Source organism: Plecotus auritus (assembly GCF_963455305.1).
Source record: "Plecotus auritus genome assembly, chromosome: 6".
Lineage (NCBI taxonomy): Eukaryota > Metazoa > Chordata > Mammalia > Chiroptera > Vespertilionidae > Plecotus > Plecotus auritus.
Genome location: NC_137773.1, coordinates 105,800,333 through 105,821,117, shown reverse-complemented (window position 1 = coordinate 105,821,117; position 20,785 = coordinate 105,800,333). Strand labels below are relative to the sequence as shown.

Genomic DNA, 20,785 nt, shown 5'->3' with positions numbered 1-20,785 from the left:
GATACTGAAAACCTATTTGAAGAAATAATGATAGAAAACTTTCCCCACCTGGTGAAAGAAATAGACTTACAAGTCTAGGAAGCACACAGAACCCCAAACAAAAGGAATCCAAAGAGGACCACACCAAGACACATCATAATTAAAATGCCAAGAGCAAAAGACAAAGAGAGAATACTAAAAGCAGCAAGAGAAAAACAATTAGTTACCTACAAGGGAGCACCCATACGACTGTCAGCTGACTTCTCAACAGAAACTATGCAGGCCAGACAGGAATGGCAAGAAATATTCAAAGTGATGAATAGCAAGAACCTACAACCAAGATTACTCTACCCAGCAAAGCTATCATTCAGAATTGAAGGGCAGATAAAGAGCTTCACAGATAAGAAAAAGCTAAAGGAGTTCATCAACACCAAACCAGTATTATATGAAATGCTGAAAGGTATTCTTTAAGAAGAGGAAGAAGAAAAAGGTAAAGATAAAAATTATTAACAACAATACATATCTATCAACAAGTGAATCTAAAAATCAAGAGAATAAAAAATCTGATGAACAGAATAAACTGGCGAATATAATAGAATCAGGGGCATAGAAAGGGAGTGGATTGACAATTCTTGGGGGGAAAGGGGTGTGGGGGGTGCGGGAAGAGACTGGACAAAAATCGTACACCTATGTATGAGGACAGTGGGGGGGGGGTAAGGGCAGAGGGTGGGGTGGGAACTGGGTGGAGGGGAGCTACAGGGTGAAAAAAAGAGGAACAACTGTAGTAATATGAACAATAAAGATTTATTTTTAAAAAAACCTTACCCAATAATAGACAAACATGTAAAATGACCGTACCTCCGCTACGCCCATAGCCAATCAGAGTGAGTATGCAAATTAGGCCAAAGATGGCGGCCGCCCAGCTGCTCCAGGCGTGGAGTGGCCGGGTGGGGCAGGATGCCTGCTTTGAGAGGGAGGCGGGGGTGGGAGGGGGGGGAGGCAAAGGGATCTACAGGAGCGGAGTGCCACAGCGAAGACAAGACTGCAGACTCCGGAGTCTGCAGCGAAGACGAAGATGGCAGACTCCAGCCCGAGTCTGCAGCAAAGACGAAGAAGGCAGACTCTGGCCGGAGCGAAGGCCTGGGTCTCAGGTGCCGGAGGAAAACTGGTGCTGGAAGCCAAGGGAAGGAAGGCCTCTAAAATATATATACATACATACACACACATACATACATACATACATACATACATATATATATATATATCACTAACAGACAAGTGGTCAAAGGATATTAACTGCAACTAATAGATGCCAGCAATTCAAATGGCTAGGAAACTATGGAAAGAAGCTCAAGTTCACAAATAATGAAGGAAATGTGAAATTAAGAGATGCTACTTTCTTTTTGTTAGATGAATAAATCTAGTTTAAAGATAAAGGGGAAATACCCTATAGACCAGTGGTCGGCAAACTCATTAGTCAACAGAGCCAAATATCAACAGTACAATGATTGAAATTTCTTTTGAGAGCCAAATTTTTTAAACTTAAACTTCTTCTAACGCCACTTCAACAAAATAGACTCGCCCAGGCTGTGGTATTTTGTGGAAGAGCCACACTCAAGGGGCCAAAGAGCCACAGGTGGCTCGCAAGCCGCAGTTTGCTGACCACTGCTATAGACCATTGCTATGAGTTTGACATGGTACCACCTTTTTAAAGGATAACTTGGTAGTGCCTACCAAGATTTTTTATGTGAATACTACCCTCCAACTCAGAACTGTAGGAGTCTGTTCTAGTGAAATAAACACACATGTGCAGGGGAACATGCATAAGAACACATAACCCCCTGGCTGGTAAAAGTAAAACACTGAATATAATCTAAATATGCATTAATGGGGAATGGTTCAGTAGAAAGCACAGGACCATCAGCATTAACAGGTTTAATTATGAAAAACTCCATAAACCTGTTAAACTGTCTGTGACCAGGAGACTTTGAGATCATTAGCTCAAAAGCAAACAAAAACATCTGCTGAAACCTGAACCAAAGTGCAAGGGTAAACTCTAAGAAATTAAAATGCACACTGAAAAAAAATATTTTTTAAATAAAAAAATAAATGCACACTGAAGTTTGCTCCCAATAGGATTCTAACATTTTTCTTCTTCTTTCCTCTTTTTTCTTTATCACTCCCTCTCTTCACTCTTGTTCTGTGTTAAGCATCTACTCTCTGTCTTCTCCTTCAGCCTGCCTTCATGGATGAACAATAATTACCTCATTCTCATTATCCAGAGAGGTGTAGTATATTTTCTACTCCTGGTAAAAGTTAACTTTCTAAAACAGTGGTCAGCAAACTATAGCCTGGGGGCCAAATTTGACCCACTACCTATTTTTATAAATAAAGTTTTATTGGCACACAGCTACTCTAATTTGTTTATGTATTGTCTGGGCTGCTTTTGCCCTATAGCTAAGAAATTGAGTAATTGTGACAAAGCTGAAAATATTTACCATCTGGCTCTTTATAGAAAAAGTGTGCTGACCTCTGTTCTAAAATGTAAAAACAGAACATTTCTAGGAGAAAATCTTTGTGACATTAGACAAGGCAAAGATTTCTTAGACACCACACCAAAAGCCCAATCCATATAAAAGAAATTGATAAACTGGATTGAAACTGGAAATTGATAAACTGGAAATTGAAACTGGATACCATCAAATGTTAAAACTTTTGCTCTGTGAAAAGACACTGCTAGGAAAATTACAATCCATAGGCTGGAAGAAAATATTTGCAAATCACATATCTGCAAAAGTACTTGTATCTAGAACATATATTTTTTAAACTGTCCAAACTTAACAATAACAATAACAACCCAATTTAAAAAATGGCAAAAGATGTGAACAGACACTGCATCAAAGAAGATATATGGATGGCAAATAAACATGTGAAAAGATGCTCAATGTCATTAATGCAAATTAAAACCTCTCCCCATTTAGGGTGAGAATCGAGATACTATTACCCATTTAGAAAGGCTAAAACAAAATAAAACAAAAGCAAACTATCCCTGAAACTAATATAATATTGTATGTCAACTATCTATATAATAAAGAGGTAATATGCAAATTAACCCTCCCGCCATAAAGCCATCACAAGCGGCTGCTGGGGTTTCCGCTGCTCCGCTCGGCCTGGAGGCGGGGCATCGGGCGGCACTCCAGGACTCGAGGCAGTCCCATGGCGCCAAGGGGTGGGGGGGGGCGGATCTTGCACGATTTCACGCGATGGGTCACTAGTCCTATATTATAAAAGGCTAATATGAAAATCAACTGAAGGGCAGAACAACTGGTCGCTATGATGCGCATTGACCACCAGGGGGCAGACGCTCAACGCCAAGAGCTGCCCCCTGGTGGTTAATGTGCTCCCACAGTGGGAGAGCCGCTCAGCCAGTAGCTGGGCTCACTGCTGGCCAGCGCAGCAGTGCTGGCGGGAGCCTCTCCAGCCTCCATAGCAGTGCTAAGGATGTCCAACTAACAGCTTAGGTCCCTCAGTTGGACATCCCCCAAAGGCTCCTGGACTGCGAGAGGGAGCCCGCTGGGCTGAGGGAACCCCCAAACCCCGTGCATAAATTTCATGCACTGGGCCTCTAGTATTTTAATAAAAAAACACACACACACACAAAAGTAAGCAAACAACAACAAAACAGACAATATCAAGTTCAGGTGAGGATGTGGAGAAACCAAAACTTTCATACATCGCTGGTAGACATGTAAAAATGCTACAGCCACTTTGGAAAACAGACTAGCAGTTCCTATTCCTGGCCTTCATACAAAAGAAATGAAAGTCATCTATATATAAAAAGCCAGCGAACAGAACACCAGAATGACCAGAACGACCAGTCAGTCGCTATGATGCCCACTGCAGCCAGCAAACCAGCAGGATTGGGGGGTGGGGCCGCTGGCCAACCTCCCACGGCCCCTCCCTGGCCGGCCCCACCCCTGATCACCCCCCACCCTAATAGGGGCGGGGCCAGCTGACCAACCTCCTGTAGCCCCTCCCCTCGCCCAGCCCCACCCTTGATGGGCCCCCACCACCCTATCAGCCTGCAGCCCCTCCCCCGAGCCAGTGCCACCCCCAATCGCCCCCACACTCTGACCAGGGGCAGGACTGGCCGGCCAACCACCCATGGCCCCTCCCCCAGGCCACTGGCCCCCAAATCGGCCCCCATCCCATTTGGGGGTAGGGCCGGCCAGCCCACCACCCAAAGCCCCTGCCCATTGACGCCCCCCCCCCCCAAATCGCCCCTCTGATTCCAACTGGAGGTGGGGCCCACCAGCCAACCTCCCGCCATTTCCTCCTCCTGACAGGCCTGGCCCTGATCTGCCCTGATTGCGGCTGGGCCGGCTGAATCCCACCCATGCACGAATTTGTGCATTGGGTGTTTACTGTTTATATAAAAACCTATACATAAATGTTTATAGCAGCTTTATTCATAACCACCAAAAACTGGAACCCAAATCAACTTGTATGTATCTCAAAAACGTTTTGCTGAGTGGGAAAATGATTTTGAGACACGTACATGATTTCATTCTGGAAAAGGCAAAACCAGAGTGTTAGATCAGTGGTTGCCAGAGACAGAAAGCAGAGGAAGAGTTGACTACACAGGGGGAACACTGAGGAATAAGTATTTTCGATCCACAGTTGGAAATCCACATATATGTAGGACCCACTTTAGTTACATGAGGATTTGACTGCACGGGTGGTTGGCACACCTGACCCCTCATTGTCAACTGTATTTTTGTTTCTTGGATGACGGAACTTTCTGATATCTTGATCATGGTGGTAGTCACTTGACTCTACATTTGTCAAAACTCAAAAAACTCTACACCAAAGAGTGAATGAAAAATAAAATTTCAAGGTTTAAAAAACCTTGCATCTTCTGCCCTGCTTGGTTTGGCTCAGTGGATAGAGCGTTGGCCTGTGGACTGAAGGGTCCTGGGTTCGATTCCAGTCAAGGGCACCTGCCCGGGTTGCAGGCTCGATCTCCAGTGTAGGGCATGCAGGAGGCAGCCAATCAATGATTCCCTCTCATCATGGATATTTCTATCTCACTCTCCCTCTCCCTTCCCCTCTGAAATCGATAAAAACAACACATATATAAAAAAGTGCACTCTCTGCTTTGCAGCCCTGTTCCCCAGTATGCCAGCTCTTTCAGATGCTCAGTTGGGGCTGAGCAGCTCCCAGCAGGCCCAGTTCTTGGTCAACTGGCAACAAGGTAGACACCAAAATCCCAAGAGCACAATTCCTTGGTGCTTTGTGGCCACTCCATCCTGCTCTCTGGGTCCCTTCCCCTAACTGTTCCAAACCAGCTTCTGTCCTCATAATCTCTAACCACAGCCAGCCTTCATTTCAACCTGACAGTCAATGACTACCTCTGGCTGTCTCAGCTCGCCTGACCCTATCTCTTCTCACTTAGTGTGTCTCTCCATGCAGATGTCCTGGGGACTCCTCCAAGTCAGCACATTCAGCCTCACCAAGCTAGCTCCTCCCCTCCATGGTGTCACCATCCACTGAGGCTCAGAGATTTCATTGCTCGTGGTCAGCCATCACACTGTTAATAAGTGGCAGAGTCAGGTCTCAAGCTTGTCACAGAGCAAGGATGAAACATAAGGCCCTTCATCTTGGGGCTGGCCTGGGGCTCCAGTCCTTACTCCCATCATTAGCTTCTCCCCAGGATATCACAGACCTTCATGGCCCCATGTCTCTATCATAGCTGCTCCCTTTGCAGATTGTACACTTCTCCATCATCTCATTTATATAGGTTGCTCTTGTTCTCAGTGCCCACACACCACTGGTGTAAACCTTTATCACTGCATGAATCACTCTGACTCATAATTATTTGTGTTTCACCTATATCATTGGTGAAAGCCTTGGGGGCCAGGGCCACATCACTATCACCTAAGGATCGCCAGGCAAACCCAGGGTACTTAGCAAACTATAGGTGCATCACACAGGTACACACAGTAGCAGAGGTGGGACAGACACTGGGTCTCAACTCGCCCAGGAAGCATGTATATTTGGTGCATTCTTTTATATTAAAGAAGGGCAGTTGGCAATTGTCCTGACAGCTTGTTAACACATTCAGTATCTTTTTTAGGATTATCAGTAAGTACTGTCCTATCCCACAGTATCTAAGTCAATTGCAAGGAACAAAAAGATAGACTCTGAGTTTATCAAAATGACTTCTGTTGATTTAAAAACACTCCCATAAACCGAATGTATCAAGAAGAAGTCCTCTTGGGATGATCTGAGGGTTTTCAGCCCCACTGAATATTTTAAACAGTCTTGGTTGTCTGTGTGACTTCAGCAATGTTGTTCACATCAGTAGCATACCTACTGCATGTATAAGGGAGAGATATGTATAGAAATGACATTAAAATATACATAGGTAGTACATACATAAAGCAGCAAGACTGGTTTCCATTGGGTACCCCTTAGAATCTGTCTCATTTTATGGTTACAGAGCAGACTTTCTAAGCTACTTGAGAAAGAAGAAAACTAGAACAATCAAATGTATCTGCAGGCTCAATCTTGAGATTTCATATATCATGTGGAGAGGCCTGGAATCAATTATTCCAGATGTAAAATTTGGAGTTCTTCAGGGTAAAAGTCTTAGGAATATAAGGTCCCCCAGGAAATACTCTGGTGCCAGAAAAGGAAAAAAAACACACCAAAAAACCCTGAATGTATCTCCTGACCCAATTAAAACTGGTATGAGAGATGAAGGCTCAAGTAGACACAGTACACGTTTTCTTACTCTCCCTTCCCCACAGCTCATAGAGGGGAAAGTCGCCTGGCTGGGGTGGCTCCAGCTAAGTCATGGCAAATCTGTATCTGCCAGGCTGAGACGCCTGGAACATAAGCAGATCAGGTGCAACGCTAACCTTCAAGTTCAGGCCATTACCAGGCTACCTCAGTACTGCAAAAGCCTCTTGACCAGTCAATCCATCCTTATCTCTTCCCTAGAAAAGCAATATTCCAAGATCACCTTTTGACTGTGCCTCTATCACCAGACCTTGGCATGCTTTTCCAGATTTATCTCCAAGCTCACCTTCTGAACCTCTGCCTGCCCAAACAGTCCACGTGGTCTTCTGAACCTCCTTGTGCTCTCCTTTCTTATTCACTTGGGCCTCTGGCTGCACTTGGAAACTCCTGCCTACATCTCTCTAATCACGACACAGTTTGGACACCAACTCTTTCATCCAAACCTAAAACCAAAAAATGGGTAATTATTTCTTTTCACACTCTCTCAATACTGTCATGACCTGCTGCTTCAACTTCTTGTTGTTGAATCTCACACCCTCTACTTTTCCCTAGCTCAGGTTGTTAAGTTTTTGTTGTGTGTGTGTGTTTTTAAAAATATATATTTTTATTTATTTCAGAGTGAGGGAGGAGAGATAGGAACATCGATGAGAGAGAATTATTGATTGGCTGCCTCCTGCACACCCCCTTCTGGGGATTGAGCCCACAACCTGGGCATGTGTCCTTGACTGGAATTGAACCTGGACCCTTCAGTCCACAGCTGACTCTCTAACCACTGAGCAAAATTGGCTAGTGCAGGTTGTAAGTTTCTTGAGGAGGCAAATTCTTCCACTTCTCCCCATTCCCTGTGACATTGGACAGACAGTTATGCTTCATGTTTTCAGGCTATAAAGTGTGATCATGAAGTTGGCCAATATACCAATACATGAAGGCTCTCTAGGTTGAGTGGGGATGGGCAATGATCATATAAGTGAATCCCCCCCAAAACGCAGGAACATGGACACTTCTTTCTGCCACCTTTGTTTCACTGTACACCCATGCACACGCATTCTACCTGAGTGATGTGCTTTCCCTTTGATGTCCACATTCTAAACAGCTACTCTCACTTTCTCTATTTTCCTCTCTTCATCTACTGGTCACTCAGGCAGAGACCTGGAATCATTCATCTCTTGCTCATGTCCCACATCTAATTACCCACTGAGTTCTGTATCTTTTAGCTCTTAACCACATCCATCTCAAACCCACCCCCTCTTTTCCCCTATTACTACATTCCAGGGTCATATTCCCAATTTTCTTTATTGAAAGGAAAGGAATCACTTTCTACCTGGTTTGCTGACCTTCAGCATTATCCCCCTCCAACTCTTCCTCCTCTGTACAGATCTGACTCCTTCACTTTGTAGACTAAAACTGCCTAATAGCCACCCTGGCGTGGCCTACAGGACAACACCCAAGCCCTCTGCAAACCAGCTATATGAGTTCTTTGGCCACTACTCACTTCACCTTTCTTGCCCCTGAAGTACCAGACCCCATGTGGTTCCCTGAAAAAGCCTACATGTTTCCATCTCTGTACCCTTGCCAGTACTGTTCCTGCATCCTGCAAAGACCTTCCCCAGGATCTTTACCTGGATAATTCCTCCCCAGCACAAATTTACCTCCTTCGGGAAGCACTCTGTCATTGGTTACAGTGTCCTTTTTGGTGCTTTCACAGCAACCATTTACAACCATCAATGCACTAACCAGAGTGGGCCAAAACGATCTATGCACAGGATATAACCACCACTGCTTCCCCAGAGCCTTTGCTCAGGGCTTGGGACACAGCAGGGAGAGTTGGTTAAAGGAGGGAAGCAAGACTCAATTCCCTTCCTAGGCTGGCTTCCTCCCATCTTTCCCTGACTCAAAGCCAGAGGTCGGCCTGGCTGCCTCATACTGCCACCTAGGGGAGAAGACAGCAACTGCACCTCTCTCACCATTCACCATTTACTGGTAATTTGATTCAATATATTGAATGGATGGGGAGGACACAAACTAGGAACAGTTGATTCTGGCAGGCAGTCAGAGGCTTCAAGTGGTGAATGAGCTCTGGTCCGGGCCACAGAGCAAGAGGAGAACAGCATTCCAGGCAGTAGGGGCAACAGGCAGAGAGAGGGTTGGAGTTTGTGCAGGTGAAATCACTAAGGAAGGGCTAGAATATGCAAGATCTGGAATCCCAAACTTTAGCTTTTAAGCCACCTAAAGAGGTTTAAAATATTAATTTGTTTTTTTTATCTGCCCAAAGACTTTAAATTAGGAGTGACATGATCAGATTTGTGTTTACAACCTTTTTAAAAAAAAATCCTCACCCAAGGATATTTTTCCATTGATTTTTAGAGAGAGTGGAAGAGAGAGGGAAAGACAGAAATATCGATGTGAGAAACACATCGATTGGTTGTCTCCTGCACAAGCCCTGACCAGGGCCTGGGCCGGGGAGAAGCCTGCAACTGAGGTATGTGCCCTTGACCAGAATTGAACCCAGGACCCTTTGGTCCATAGGCCGACGCTCTATCCACTAAACCATACTGACTAGGGCTGTTTATGACAACTCTTGCTAGAGTAAGGAAAAAGGATAAAAAATGGGAGGCAGCCCTGGCCGGCATAGCTCAGTGGTTAGAGCATCAATCTGTGTGTCAAAGGGTCTCGGGTTTGATTCCCAATCAAGGGCATGTACCTGGATTGCAGGTTCGATCCCTGGTCCCAGTTGGGACACGTGCTGGAGGCAACTAATCCATGTGTCTCTTTCACATCGATGTTTCTCTGTTTTTCTCTTTCCCTCTTTCCACTCTCTAAAAATCAATGGGAAAAATATCCTTGGGTGAGGATTAACAAACAAACAAACAAAATGGGAGGCAACAAAGCAAGCATTAGAAAGATGCTATTTTCATAATTCTCCTTTTGCTGCCTCATGACTTCAGATTCAACACATCCAAACTGAAATTCTGCCCCCTCAAAACCAGTGTTTCAACATAAACATTTATGTCCACATTTTGAGATGTTCATATATTTCAGGATCTTGAAGTTGCAGAGTTTTATAATGGATCCCAGCATAGGGTTTGCACACAGAGATGCTCAATGGCAACTGAATGCAATTTTGGGGGATCTCCTGTGGTTAAGAGCAATAAGGACTCTGAGTAAGAGGGTCTGAGTTCAAATCCTGCACAAGCCACTTTATGGTGTGATGCTGGTCATATCAAGTGACCCATCTAAGCCTCAGTTTCTTTGTCCTTAAAACTAACACTGTAGCCCTAGCCAGTTTGGCTCAGTGGGTAACATCAGCCTGTGCATCAAAGGGTCCCGGATTCTATTCCAGTCAAGGGCATGTACCTCGGTTGCAAGCTCCTCCCCTGCCCGGGCCCTGGTTGGGGCATGTTCAGGAGGCAACCAATCAGTGTGTTTCTCTCACATAGATATTTCTCTCTTTCCCTCTCTCTTCCACTCTCTCTAAAAATCAATGGAAAAATATCCTAGGGCAAGGACTAAAATAATAATAATAATAAAACAAACAAACAAACAAATAAAATGAACACTGTAACAGTACCTACCACAAAGGCTAGAGATAAATGTCTGTTAAGTGTCAAGCATAAAATAAATCCTCAATAAAAACTGTTGACACTTTATAAACATCATTTATTCAGTGCCGGCCATTCACAGGCCATGCACAATGCTAGGGGCTTCCTACACGCTTAAATCTGTACAGCAATATTGCTGTCAATCCTAGTTTACAGATAAGAAAATCTAAGGCCCCCCACAGATGAGTTTGTTGAAGGTCTTTGGGGCCTTCGATCTCAAGGTGTCAGAGATAGGACTGGAGGAACCTTTAGTGGAAGATTATTTAGTCCAGTGGCGGCTCTCACACATGAGTGAGTGAATGTGTGTGTGTGTGTGTGTTTGTGTGTGTGTGTGTGAGAGAGAGAGAGAGAGAGAGAGAGAGAGAGAGAGAGAGAGAGAGACAGAAAGACAGACTTTTGGCAATGTGAAGACATTTTTTATATTCATGGGGTGAGGGGGTAACGGGGGGGGGGGGGGGGGTGTCTGCATCTAGTGGGTAGAGGCCAGGAATGCTATTCAACATTCTACAATGCACAGGACAGCCAGAAACCAAGAATGTTCAGACCCAAAATGTCAGTAATGCCAAGGTTGAGAAACCCTTCTCCTGTGTAATCATCCTCCCCATCTTCCCACTTCTGGAGCACTGGCCATCTGGATCCCACATGAACACTCTGGGTAAAGGGGTTCTACTCTCCCCCCAGCGGCAGCGCAAGCAGAAGTTCTTCCCTACCTGCTCTGCACACAGTAGGTTTTAAAACCCATTTTAATGAGCCTAGCAGCAGAGGACTCCAAAAAAGAAAGGAAGAGTATCCATCCCCCATTGTTCAACTGCCTGCAGTTTGTCTTTTTAACACACACACACGCACGCACACACACACACACACACACACAAACACAGACTTTACAAATCCAAATGTCCCCCGCCCCCTAAAGAGCCTTGTTAGGGATGGCGTTCAAAAAACATATACTTTTCTAGGACTCCCATTCGTACTGAAGGGTTTGCACACTTCTCAAAGGACCTCAGGTTAGCCGCGGTCATCTGACAACGACCACAAAAGAATCTGCGGGATTTCCAGGGGACCGAGCCCGTGGGCCGTAACCTCTGGGTGCTGAAGGCGCTTACCCCACTACCTCGCCTCTGGCTTCGATCTCCTGCCCCGGATCCCTGGCTTCCAAGACTGCCCAGGCCCGAGTCGTGGAGCCCGCCCGGCAGGCGCGTGCCCACGCTGGGTCCCCCTCGCCCGCTCCTCGAGGCGGCCAAGGAATCCGGTCCGGGGCCTGCCGCCCGCGCCCTCACCGGCCAGCACCCGCCCGCCAGCCGCGGACGCGCGCGTCTCCGACCGGCTGTGCGCGGCCTGGGCCTCAGCCGGTGCAGGCCCGCGGACGCCCGCGGCCCGGCGAGGCGAGCTCTGGCCTGCCGCGGCCTACCCAGTCCAGCACCACCGAAGGCCCCAGCCTCACCTGGACACGGGCGGGCGGGCCCAGGGCTGCTCCGAGGTGGGCGAGGGGCGGCGGCGCGGCGCTAACGGCTCCGCTCGGCCTCGCTAGCGGTGGCGGCGGCAGCGGCAGCGGCAGCGGCTACGGCGACGGAGGCGGCGGCAGCTCCTCCTCGGCGCGCACGACTCGCTCCGGCCCGCGGCCCGGACACGCCCCCTCGGCGCGCGCACCCATTGGCCGGCGTTCGCCACGGCGCGCTTCTCATTGGCCAGCGTGGCTGTCGCGGCGCCCTGGGGCGCGCGGTGGAGGAGGGATTTCCGTCTGGCGCTGCCTACGAAGGGGTAGATGGCAGGTGAGACCCGGGTGGCCAGCGATGGCTGCGGTATGGTCCAGATGGTGTCGGATCACGGAGGCCAACTGAAGGCGGTGGTGGGAGAGCCACGCACCTTGTGGAGCACATGTTGTGTTCCCACCGTTGTCTGTCCTGTCCCCGGCGTCCACCGCCCTGTGAGGTAGGAACGGTCAGCGCGTCTGGGCTATGGGGACAGAACCCGGGTTCGAATCCTGGCCCCTACGTTTCCGCACTACGTGCGATTGGCAGGGCCTGACGTCATCTCGTTGGGCCTCAGTTTCCTTATCTGGTGTGGTGTGAAGGCGGGACATGGGACGTGTCAGCATTTCAACAGTGTTGACTATTATTGCTTTTGGATTCCCAAAACTCAGCCCAACATTCATTCATTAAAATGTTATTGAGCATCTACTATGTGCCAGGCACTGAATGGGCAGTGAACAGACAAAAATATCTACCCTTACTGGGCTCACATTTTAGACCAGCGCTGTCCAGTAGAAATAAATGTAAGCAAGCTACAAGTGTTGGCCACATGCATAATTTAAATTTTCTAGTAGCCATGTTAAAGTAAAATGAAACAAGTGATGTTAATTTTAATAATGTGTTTTATTTAACCCAATTTATGTCCAAAATGTTATTTTGACGTGTAACCAATATAAAAAGTTATGATGTCCTGGCCACTGTGGTTCAGTGGTTAGAGCGTCAGCCTGCCCACCAAAGGATCTCGGGTTCGATTCCCGGTCAAGGGCACGTACCTGGGTTGCAGGTTCTATCTCCAGCCTCAGTCGGGGCATATGCAGGAGGCCACCAATCCATGTGTGTCTTCTCTCGCATTGATATTTCTCTTTATCTCCCTCTTTCTCTCCTCCCCTTCTCCTCTCCCTAAAAATTAATGGGAAAAATATTCTCAGGTAAGGATTAAAGAAAAAGGTTATGAGATCTTTTTTTTTTTTCTTCACACTTTCTTTGAACACTCACAGCCCATCTACAGTTGGATTGGCTACATTTCAAGGGCTCAACAGCCACATGTTGCCAGTGGTGCTGCGTTTGACCTTGCAGTGCTGTATAGGGGAGGCAGAAAAGAAATCAAGGGAGTTCCACATCAAGTGGTGAAAAGTGGTAAAAAGAAAAATAAATTGGGGAAATGGCAGGGGAAATGTGGGGGTAGCAATTTGAAAGATAGTGGTCAGGATGGTTGAGAAGATGGCATTTGCGCAAGGACAGGAAGGAGTTGAAAAGACTGAACAAAGAATTATGGTACTCATTGTTTAGTGCAGTGTAGGTGCAGTAGAACTTTCTGTGCTGAAGGGCATGTGTTTTATCAGCACGAAATTAGTAGCTACTAGCTCCATGTGGTTTTAGGGCACTTAACATGTAGCTGGTTACACTAAAGAACTGAATTTAATATATTTAATTTTTACTTAATTGAAGTTTAAATAATCACAATAGGGCCAGTGGCTTCCATAGCAGATGACATAGCTTTACGAGAATGGTGGCAAGTGCTCTGAATTGAGCATGTACTGTGTGCTAAATGCTTTTGCAGGTTCTCCTGTGTAATTCTTGAAGCATCTCTGTGAGAAGGGAGCAATGATCATTGTCACCATGAAGAATGAAGTCCTTCATTTATTTATCTATACTTTATGTAAGGTTTAATCAGAGATGTAAGACTTAACCCGACCGAAACCAATAAGTTGACCAAGACAAGCAGGTTAAAAGCGAAAAATCGCGTTTATTGAAAGCTCTCGGGTGAGGTCCCGCGGTCCGAGAGCACAGGCCAGGGGAGTCACACTTATTCACCGGTGGGCTGCACCGGTGGGCTTAGAGAAAATGAATTCAAATTCTAAGCAAGGTTACAAGCAGAACTTCCCTTTTTATTAAAGAGCCAGCCCTATGTGCACTTAGTGGTTATCTCGCTGCTGGCCTTGAAAACAACACAGTTCTATCCAATTAAAAAATGCACCTGGCATGGCATTGAAATTATGGGCATATCTAGTCTCTGGCCTACAAGGTCAGACAGCTTAAGTTTATTTTCCTCATTATTCAAGCAGGCTAAAGCAGGCTAGAAAGCAAAGTTTGTAAAGTTCCTGCTTTCCCAGCCCCAGACCTTACACTTTATTGTTGGCATTAATAGACTATCTTTTAGAACAGTTTTAGATTTACGGAAATATTGAAAAGAAGGTACAGAGCTACCATTTTCCCCACACCCAGTTTCCCCTATTAGTTACATCGTTTAGTAGTATGATACATTTGTTATAACTAACGAACCAAAATTGATACAGTATTATCAACCGAAGTTCATAATTTAATTTCCTTTGTTTTTACATAATGTTCTTTTTCTCTTCCAGAATCACATCCAGGATACCATATTACATTTAGTTGTTCTCCCCCTCCCCCATCTTTCTCTTTTTTAAAAAAATACTTGATATACTGGTATAACATTATATTAGTTTTAGCTGTGCAACATAATGATTTGATATATGTATATATTGCAAAATAGTCACCACAGTGAGTTTAACATCCATCACAACACCTAGTTATAATTTTTTTGTTCTTGTGATAAGAATTTTTAAAAATTTTATCTTTATTATTTAAAGTATTACAAATGTCCCATTTTTTCCCCATTGACCGCCCCCCTGTTCTTTCCCATTCCCATCCCCTCCCCAGGCCTTTACCCTACTATTGTCTATGTCATGGGTTATGCATATATCGACACTAATAAAAGAGAAAGATGCAAATTGACCATACTTTCGCAATGCCCACCAATCGGGAGTGAGTATGCAAATCAACTAACAAAGATGGTGGGTTAATTTGCATACACAGGCACGGAGCAAAGACTGAAAGCTGAAGACTGAAGACTGAAGACCGAAGACTGAAGACTGAAGAGGCTTGGCTTCTCCGCTGCAGCCGGAGTAAAGGCCTGGGTCCCGGGTGCCAGAGGAAAACCGGTGCCAGCAGCCAGGGGAAGGAAGGCCTATTGCATGAATCTTCGTGCAACAGGCCTCTAATATATATATAAAAAGCCAGTGTCCGTGATGACCATGACGACCAAACAACCAGTCATCATGAGGTGCATTGAGCACCTCTAGGTTCCTCTCCACCCCCTGCCCACAAGTGGGGCGGGGCGGGACTGGGGACTGGCAAGCAGGCTGAACGGCTGACCTCTTGGTCCCTGCCCCCAGCCCACAGGCTCCGATGGATCAGCGATGGTGAATGGAGGAATCAGGGTGGGTGGCAGGAGGACCAGGCTGGCTATCAGGCCGTTGGGATCACCAGCTCATCCCCGGCTGCTTGGGGGCTCAGGCCTGCGGGAAAGCAGGCGCTGGCGACTTCACCTCCATGCGTGTGCGCTGGGCCAGCTGCTGATGGAACGCGCTGCCACACCAGGGCAGGTAGGTCGCGGGTGTGCCCCACAGCTTCCATCAGCACCTCAAGCCCTAACAGCGGCAGCGGCACCCACGTGATCAGCCCTGAGTGGGCAGCGTGTTCCATCAGTGGCCGGCCTGGCACACGCGCATGGAGGTGAAGTCGTCGGCACCTGCTTTCCCACAGGCCTGAGCCCCCGAGCAGCTGGGGATAAGCTGGTGATCCCAACAGCCTGACAGCCCTGTAGCGGAGGCGGCGTTCGGCCTGGGGACTGGTGAATGGGCAGAAGATGGCCCTGACTGAAGGAGGCTAGGCCCTAGGGACCCTACCCGCACGATTTCGTGCACTGGGCCTCTAGTCTATATAATAAAAGCCTAAGTGACCGTTATGGCAGAACGACTAGAATGACCGGTCACTGTGATGCACACTGACCACCAGGGGGCAGACGCTCAATGCAGGAGCTGCCCCCTGGTAGTCAGTGCACTCCCGCAGGGGGAGCGCTGCTCAGCCAGAAGCCGGGCTCTCAGCTGGCGAGTGCAACAGCGGTGGCAGGAGCCTCTCCCGCTTCCACGGTAGTGCTAAGGAGCAGCAAGCAGGTGGGAGGTAAGGAGCGAGGGGTCCCGGACTGTTAGAGGATGCAGGCCAGGCTGAGGGACGCCCTCCCAGTGCAAGAATTTCGTGCACCAGGCCTCTAGTCTATATATATAAAAGCCCAGTGACTGTTAAGGTGGAATGACCAGAACGACCGGAACCACTGGTGGTTATGATGCGCACTGCGGCAGCCAACCAGCCTGATCTGGCCCTGATCAGTCCCCACTAACCTCCTGTGGCCCCTCCTTCTGGCCGGCCCCACCCCCGATCAGGCCCCCCACCGCCAACCTGCTGGTCGCGGACACTGGGAGCATGTGACTGAGCTGTCGGCACCCCATCTGAGGGGAGACGCCCGCCAGGTATACAGAAGGTATACAGAAGGCACTCAGCGAGAAATCCACATGGGTTGTGTCCGCACCTTCATGCTGTCCCCCCCCCCCTCCCCACCACCACCACAATGCTGAGGAAGCCTGATTCAGGACCCCCGTCCTGACCACCCACACAGAGAAACAGCGTATGATAAACATCATGTCCTGCAGACGCCTGAATCCACCTTAAGAGGAAGACGCTACAGACCCAGAATGGGAAGATCGAGACTGAGACAGAAGGCCTGGGAAAAGCAGGGCCGCGGATGGATGGTGTGTTCTGCATTTGCTGCCCGACCCTGCTCCCCGGCCCCCTCTGTGTGTGAAGCACCTGCATCGCCACCCTTGGACAGAGGCCTGTGAAGGAGTGAAGAACTGTGGCTGTGTGCCTGTGGCTGTGCTCAGCCTCCTGCCCTCGTGGATAAGCAGGAAACATATTTACGTGCCAGAATCTAAAGATCTCTTTATCAGTAATAGCACAAATAATGCAAGACCCACACTTGTTTCTAAACAGGACTCTGTCCCGCTGCGTGAGAACCCAGATCAAAGGCGTGCTCTCCACTGAGGAGGCTGCAAAGGCTGCTCCTCTCTTGAACGCATGCAACCTGGAGAGGTTTAAAGGGAAAAGGAGATAAAAAATAAAACAAAATAGCAACAAGCTCTGAAGCTGCTGCTGATGCCGTCAAATCCTCCGCGCGATGGTGATGTCAGAGCTCGTCTCCCCATGCCCTGGGGCTAAGACGGCCAAGCTGCTGACACCTGCCAGGTCGCCTGGCACTACGCGTCTACTTTCAGCCTCCCGCCAGCTCCTGGAGGTGGGTGGGCTTGCGGATGGAGGCTTCAGTGTTAAAGCAACCCTGTTGGTGATGAGAGAGAACCCATAACATCCCTTCACAAATGTGTTTTTAACTGCTCTGAGATCACGCTCCCAGCCTTGGCGACTCTCAAATAGGCCTCAGCGATTCCACTTGCCTGATGCAAAGACTGACCCGGTTTTCATGGAGATCGAACCCTTGCCCCCGGAGCAGCCACATCCTTTCAAAAGGAAGGTCAGTCGCTCTTCGGCACTTTGAATATTTCTTGCCACGCCCTTCTCTACCCAGCAAAGCTCATTTAGAATTGAAGGCCAGATAAAGAGCTTCACAGACAAGAAAAAGGGAAAGGAGTTTATCACCCCCATTGGGGGCGGGGCCAGCCAACAGCCCGAGGCCCCTCTTCCTGCCCCTTGTGTCCCCTCCCCCTGGCCTGCCCTCCCCAATCGCCCCGATCTACCAGCCGGACCTCACCCGTGCACGAATTCATGCACCGGGCCTCTAGTATGCATATAAGTTCATTGGTTGATCTCTTCTCCCTGCCCCTTCCCTCTGAGAATCCTTAGTCTGTTGCATGCTTCCATGATTTTGGATCTATTTTGTTTGTCAGTTTATTTTGTTCATTAGATTTCATATATAAGTGAGATCATGTGATACTTGTCTTTCTCTGACTAACTTATTTCACTTAGCATAATACTCTCTAGGTCCCTCCATGCTGTCGCAAAGGGTAATAGATAATTTTTTACAGCTGCATAGTATTCCATGGTGAAAATGTACCACAGCTTTTTTATCCACTCATGTGATGAGAACTTTTAAATTTTATTCTCTTATCGAGGGTATTTTTCCATTGATTTTTAGGAAGGGTGGAAGAGAGAGAGAGAGACAGAGAGAAACATTGATGTGAGAGAAACACATTGATTGGTTGCCTCCTGCACGAGCCCCAACCAGGGCCTGTGCTGGGGAGGAGCCTGCAACCAAGGTCTGTGCCCTTGATTGGACCAGCTAGGGCTGTCCTGTCTCTTTAGGCTTCTCTTGGTTGTGGCAGATTCTCAGACTTTCTGTGTTTTTGATGACCTTGGTGGTTTTGAGAACTGGTCAGATATTTTGTAGGATGTCCCTCTATTGGACTTTGTCTGATGTTTTTTTCATGATAAGACTGGGATGATGGGTTTGGGGGAGGAAGACCACAGAGGTAAAGTGGTCATCCCATCACATCCTGTCAAGGGCACGTTATCTATGCTTGTTGATGTTGGCCTTGAACACCTGGTGGTGAAATATCTGTCAGGCTTCATTGCAACCCCTCCCCCCCCCCCCCAATACTTTGGAAGGAAGTCACTATGTGCCCACATTTGAAGAGCAGAGAGTTATATTCCTCCTCCTTAAGGGTGGATAACTACATAAATTATTTAGAATTCTGCATGGGAGATTTCTCTTTTCTCCCCCATTTATAAGTTTATCCAATCATTTAATTATATCTGTATGGCCTCCTGCATATTTTATATTCTGGGTTTTAACTTAATACTACTTTATTTCTTTTATTGCTCAAATTGTTCTGACTTTAGCCATTGGGATCTCTTCTAGTTGGCTCCTGTGACCCTTTGACACCCCCCATCAATGTATTTTGGCTTTTTTCATTTTGTTTTCTTTGGAGCACTTCCTTTTCTCTGGTACTGTAAGATACCAGGCTCGTCTCATGTATTTCCTCCCCCAGTCTTAGAATCAGCCATTTCTTTGAGACTGGTTCCTTTTATTAGATAATGGTGTTAGAAACTAAGATGTGAGCACTAGGAGTGCTTGTTGTTTCTTTTAGGCCATTAATCCTTTTTAATTGCCCACAACACACCCAGTACAGGTGTTCAGCCCTGTGGATACAATAGTGACCATGCCAGTTGTGGTATCTGCGCCCACGGAAGTTACAGCTTGTGGGGGCCAGTTTAAGAGGGCAGCTCCACACTGACTAGCCCTTTTCAGAAAGTGTATGCTGGTCCTCCTGTGGTGGGCAGAATAGCAGTACCCCAAAGATGTCCATGTCCCAATCTCTTGGAACCTGTGATTATGATACCTTACTTAGCAAAAGGACTTTGCAGATCAGATTACGTTAAGTATCAAGATGGGGAGATTATCCTGGATTACCTGCATGAAGCCAGTGTTATCACAAGGGTTTTTATAAGACAGAGGCCGGAAGGTCAGAGTCAGAGAAGGAGATGTGACAGTGGAAGCAGAGGGTCAGTGATGCCATTGCTGGCCTTGACGATGGAGGAAAGGGCCACCACCACAGATGGCAGGCAGTGTCTAGACTCTAGAAGCTTGAAAAGGCAAGGAAATGTTCTCTCCTAGAACCTCCAGAAGGACTGTAGCCCTGCTGATACCTTGACTTTAGTTTAGTAAGACCAATTTCTGACTTTTGACCTGATGTGGTGGAAAGCCATGATATCTGAACCATTTATGGGGCTTCATATGTGGGTGGGTTTATTTTGTGGACATAAGAAATGGGTTTAAATCCCTAACATCAAAGTGGAACCCTCATTCTGAGAACAGAAGCTGGGTAGGCCCAAATAAGCCAAAAGAATCTTCTGGCACTCGAATTTTTGGGGGATCCTACTTCAGTCTGATTTCACCTCAAGTGCCAAGTATGTCAGTCATATAGAAAACCAGGAAGCTTTATTTATTTTTTCTTAGGCAGCTGAGTTTATTTTCAGGTTAGCAACAGTTTAGAATTCATGCCCCTGATTAGGTCAGAATTGGAGCTATAAAAGTAGTGGCTCCTTCAGGGCAGGGGTCACGTATGGTTCCTATTTCTGACCCAGAAAGCCTGGCCCCAGAGGGGCACAGCAGTGCAAGGCCGCCCTCAGGAACTGCTGTGCTAATAACTTTCCTGAACCTCTGCGAAGTTTTGCTTGTTTGCAAAAGGCATGTGGCACTACTACCTTGGGAACATGTGTAAAGCAGGCACTGAGCAGAACATCTAACACATCAGGACTACTGTGTATCAATAGGCCCATAAAGAAAGTTCTGTGGTTAATGCCCCAGAGAGCGGGAAGGGCTTCGCTTCTTGTCTTAGAATCACGGCTTCCTGAACACCACCTCGTGAGATAACATGGAGCACTGGCCTGAACGAGTTTGGCAAGTTTTGTTTTCCAGAATTATCCTCCTGGATCTGACCCATTACCCTTTGATTCCGATATCTTTCTGGCAAGGACAGCAGTGGGCATTTTATCTCCCATAGGGTCAAAGATTAGAAGAGACTTCACAGCTCTGATTCCCAGGGTCACAGAGTGACCTGGTTGCTCCTGTTGTCCCAGAGCAATATGGGTGGTGACCACTTTCCCTTCCAGGTGTTGTCTGTCACTCTGTCACCCTCCTCATTCCTACCAGTGACTCATAGTAGCCAGTATCACTTTTTTTTTTTTAAAGATTTGTTTTTTTATCCAGCTGTTCTTTTTCATGCCATACACATTCTCTTTTCTGCTTTGTCTCTAAATATTTTACATGTATTTGTGGGGCTT

The 20,785-nt window shown here is 47.1% G+C and overlaps 2 protein-coding genes across 3 annotated transcripts in view; one reads left to right on the top strand and one right to left on the bottom strand.

The window, feature by feature from the left end:
• Nucleotides 1-12,015, bottom strand: part of ELAVL1 (ELAV like RNA binding protein 1) — a 42,268-nt gene extending 30,253 nt beyond the window's left edge. The window contains exon 1 of the mRNA XM_080673734.1: nt 11,824-12,015. The gene's annotated coding sequence lies outside the window, so the exon portion shown is untranslated. The remainder of the gene's footprint in view (nt 1-11,823) is intronic.
• An 83-nt stretch (nt 12,016-12,098) lies between these two features.
• CCL25 (C-C motif chemokine ligand 25) overlaps nt 12,099-20,785 on the top strand; it is a 34,716-nt gene continuing 26,029 nt past the window's right edge. The window contains exon 1 of one of the 2 annotated variants that reach the window (XR_013960869.1): nt 12,099-12,311. The gene's annotated coding sequence lies outside the window, so the exon portion shown is untranslated. The remainder of the gene's footprint in view (nt 12,312-20,785) is intronic. The other variant, XM_080673493.1, reaches the window with a different exon arrangement.